The 4,278-nt window shown below is 47.4% G+C and overlaps 1 protein-coding gene across 4 annotated transcripts in view; it reads left to right on the top strand.

The window, feature by feature from the left end:
• Window positions 1-4,278, top strand: part of Homez (homeobox and leucine zipper encoding) — a 16,355-nt gene that overhangs the window by 2,915 nt on the left and 9,162 nt on the right. Inside the window, exon 1 of one of the 4 annotated variants that reach the window (XM_031362166.1) lies at window positions 3,976-4,134. The exons of the other annotated variants lie outside the window; for them this stretch is intronic. The gene's annotated coding sequence lies outside the window, so the exon portion shown is untranslated. Of the gene's footprint in view, window positions 1-3,975; window positions 4,135-4,278 lie in introns of those variants that run through there. 4 annotated transcript variants of the gene reach the window in all.

The following is a 4,278-nucleotide window of genomic DNA, read 5'->3' as shown; positions in this document are numbered from 1 at the left end:
GGGATCTGGAACTCCATAGGTTAATTGTTCCTCTGGTCAACTAGTACCTCAGCCATTCAAAAGGAGGACTTTTTTTTTACTTTAATTAATTTTGTTGTTTTGTTTTGTTTTGTTTTGTTTTTTTCAAGACAGGGTTTCTTTGTGTAACAGCTGCCCTGAAATGTACTCTATAGACCAGGCTGGCCTTCAAACTCAGAAATCTGCCTGTCTCTGCCTCCTTAAGTGCTGGGATTAAAGGCGTGCACCACCACTGCCCAGCAGACATTTTTTTTAATGACCTTTTTAGTGTATCTGGGTGCATAAGTCATGCTATGGATGGTGTGGAGGTCAGAGGACAACTTTCTGGAGTCAATTCTCTCCAAGTGGGACCGAGCAACCAAACTGATGGCATTCAGCTCAAGCAGTCAGGCTTGGCAGCAGGTGCCTTTCCTGCTGAGACATCTTGCAAGCCTGAGGGGGAAAAATCACCAAAGAAATTTAACATTTCTTGAGGATGACATGACCTCCCCTCCCCCCTCCCCCCAATCTTAAGTATAAGTCCTGGAAGAGTTGAGAAGGTTGTTATCCTGCTAAAGGCAGGTTCATTTTTCTATTCGAGCTTGGATGACTGCTCAGTAATTTTCACACCCAAGTCCACACCAACTTCTAAATCTGGAGCTTAAAACTCATAGTAAGCCTTTTAGTCTCACTGCTCCAGAACCAGGCCCCGGGGGATTCTTCTTTTTGTGGTTTCTTTCCTCTCACCAACCCCCTCTCTTGATTATTTTACTTTGAAATGTTTGAGTGTTCTGTGCCATGTGTCTGTGTGCTACATGCATGCAGTGCCCACAGGGGTCAGAAGAGGGCGTTAGATCTCCTGGAACTGGAGTTTCAGATGGTTGTGAGCCATCCTGTGAGTGCTGGCAATCAACCATACTCGTCTGGGAGATCAGCAAGTGTTCTTAACCACAGAGCCAGTGTTCTAAACTTCTAACTCTTGGGAGTGAAATGTTTGAAAAATGAAATATGGAGCTGGAGAGATGGCTCAGTGGTTAAGAGCACTGACTGCTCTTCCAAAGGTCCTGAGTTCAAATCCCAGCAACCACATGGTGGCTCACAGCCATCCGTTAACAAGATCTGACTCCCTATTCTGGAGTGTCTGAAGACAGCTACAGTGTACTTATATAGAATAAACAGATTAAAAAAAAAGAAAAATGAAATATGACTGAAAGTGGTCACCTTTTAAATTTCTTATATATATATATATTTTTTTTTTATTTAAAGATTTATTTATTTACTTTATGTATGAATACACTGTTACTGTCTTCAGACACACCAGAAGAGGGCATCCGATCCCGTTACGGGACAGATGGTTGTGAGCCACCATGTGGTTGCTGGGAATTGAACTCAGGACCTCTGGAAGAGCAGTCAGTCTTCTTAACCGCTGAGCCATCTCTCCAGCCCTCACCTTTTAAATTTCTATGCAGGTAATCCCTGTTGCCCAAAGTAATTCCCCAACCTTTCCAGAGTCAGGTGTTTGGTTCCCACAGACAGCTCCTCCCTCAATTTTCAGCCATTCAAGCAACCCAGTCCAACAGAGTGTTGTGAGAGAATGCTCTCCCCACTGGTAATTGAGGGCTGCCTAACTAAAATGTGCCATTTCCCCTTTCTTCGGGTTACCTAACAAACAATGGACATTGTATTATGATTCAGAAGAATGTCTTGTAAATATCAACAGCTCTGGCTCAAAGCTTGGTAGATAAAAGTTACCTTAGATTTTACCAACAAAGACTCAGGAACCAGGTGCTGGGGTGAAAGCCTGCTAGCTGAGAGAGGCAGAGAAAGCACCCAGTTGACCTTCCTTTATAAATACCCCTTTCTCACAATGTCTTTAAAAACCCCCTTCAAACTGAACGTCTTTCCCTTCTACTTCCTCTGAGTTTCAATATCTGTCTCCCTGACTCCCTCGTATTATGCTTTTTTCTTAATAATTCTATGATCACTTCCTGTCAACTGGTTGCTTGCTCTGCCTCTTGACCTAAGGTGGACTTTATTTAATCATGCTTACAGTATTCAAGCAGAAAACTCTTGGATTAAAGGTGTGAGCTACGACTGAGCCACACCACCACTAAGAACAGGTTTTCCCAGTAAATAACACAATCTTGGGGTTCCCAGTGTGATCAAATATCCTGCAACACCAGACAGTTCGAAGGGGTCTTTTAAAAGGAGCCTATTTTTCCATGTTTACCCCCACGATGTTTTGGCCAGGTACTTGAGGACATAGATGGCTTTTAATGTTGATACTAAGCTAGTGCAATGAGGAAAGGGATTGGAGGCAAATAGGCTAGCACCAGAAAATACAGCTCAGCATCAAAGCAGAGATGTTTAAGATGTCTGTCTGCCTGCAAAGAGCTCTAGGTTTTGGAGTCGAACCCTTGAAAAATGAAACGAGTTTTGTATCTCGTTTCTTAGAGAGGAAGTGTGGAAGGAACGCTGTCCTTAGCGGATGGTAAAATTCAGACTGTGGGTGGTTACCTGCAAGGAGATCCACACAATTGGGCCCACTGCCACCGTGTTCACGTGGCCCCACCCACACCTTACAGAAACACCCGGAGAGGTTGTTGAGGGAGGAGCTTCATCCCCTGAGGGTGTATAAACAGCAGTTGTTGGGATGAGGGAGACACTTAATTCACTAGTACAGCCACTGATAAATTGCTGTGCTTCTGTAAGTAACCCCATTAAAGTCTGATTCACCAGCTGGGTGGTGGTAGTGCAAGTTTATACTCTCAGAACTCAGAGGAGGCAGAGGCAGACAGATCTCTGAGTCTGAGGCCAGCCTAGACCACAGATCATGTTCCAGGACAGCTCAAGGCTACAGGAAAAAACAAAACAAACAAACCACTGTCTCGAAAACACACACACACACACACACACACACACACACACACACACACACCATTCACCAAGCTATACTTGGGTGGAATCATCTCTTTGGCCATCTTTGATAGCCATTTGAAGTTTTTGTTAAGATCTATTTTTTAAACTTATGGGGATTGGGGCAACAACATGGGACATGTGTGTCAGCGCACGCGCTCACAAGGTCTAGAAGAGGGCTTCAGACCCCACAGAGCTGGAGTTACAGGTGACTGTGATATAGGTGCTGGGAACCTAACTCAGGTCCTCTGCCAGAGCAGCATGTGCTCTTAACCTCTGAGCCATCTTTTCAGCCTCCATTTGTTCTTTTCAAGATAAGTTCATGCGACCGTTGGTAAGGAGCCAATCGTGAGGTCTGAGAATACAAGCAAAGACTGATAATGCTTTTTAAGGGACCCAAATAACCAATATTGGGCTTCAAATTTCAACAAAACAAGTCACTTCAGAAGTGCTGTTTCCAAGTACGATGGGAAATCCTAAATATTCTAAGTTTGGTTGAGAACTTCGTACGTACCCTGAAGTATGGAAAGTATGGGTTAGTGAACAGCACATCTTACTACACCCTAACAACGAAACCCAGAGTGTTTCGTCATTGAGAATACTTTCACTACATTAACCTCAAAAGTGGCCGAAGTGTCTGGGTACTTAAGATGCTCGTCTTTCTGGGGGCTAAATATCTGATCCTTCTTGTGCACATTCTCCGTGGCTTTAAAGCGTTTCGTCACGGCTGCCGCTGCTGGTGGCGCTTGCGCTCCAGTTTGACTGGTGGTAGATGTTTTAAAAGGTCTAACAAAGGGCTTCCTGAGGGGTCGGGGGCCAGTTCAGTAAAGAACTTTGAAGGACCACAGGGTGAAGAGGTCCACTGCAGACGCCGTGTCCAGGAAGACATGTTCCCAGCCCCACGCACCTACACTGACCGGGTCTCCGCAGCCAATCGCGGATCTCTGCAGGGATGCACGCAGCCAATGGCCGACACTGTACGTTGTGCTGATGTCCGCCTACCAATCCGGACCTCGGCCCCGCCTCCGCCTCCAAGCCGCACGGCTAGGGGCGGAGCGCCTCGTTTCAGGGGCGGGGGGCAGCGGCGGTCCAGGGTTTCGCGTGGTGCCAGGAGTCGGGCGTGCCGCAGCCCCTCTCCCTCTTGGATCCCCTGTCCTCTTCCCCCTTCCCGCCCCGGCCCGCGGTGCGAGGCTGGGAGCCGCCGCCCGGGGCCACGCCGTGGTGAGTGACCAACCCCCCCCGCCCCCCCAGCCCCTGGGCCTGCGTCCGGGCCAGTGCGAGACCTCCGACCCTCAGAGCCCCATCCTCGTGGTGGGAGGAGAATCCTCCGTTGGAAGTCGTCGGGTTCTGTCCCCCTTTCTTCCT

This window comes from Mastomys coucha, unplaced genomic scaffold (genome assembly GCF_008632895.1).
Source record: "Mastomys coucha isolate ucsf_1 unplaced genomic scaffold, UCSF_Mcou_1 pScaffold9, whole genome shotgun sequence".
In the NCBI taxonomy this organism is placed as follows: Eukaryota; Metazoa; Chordata; class Mammalia; order Rodentia; family Muridae; genus Mastomys; species Mastomys coucha.
This window is presented reverse-complemented; position numbering and strand designations above follow the sequence as displayed.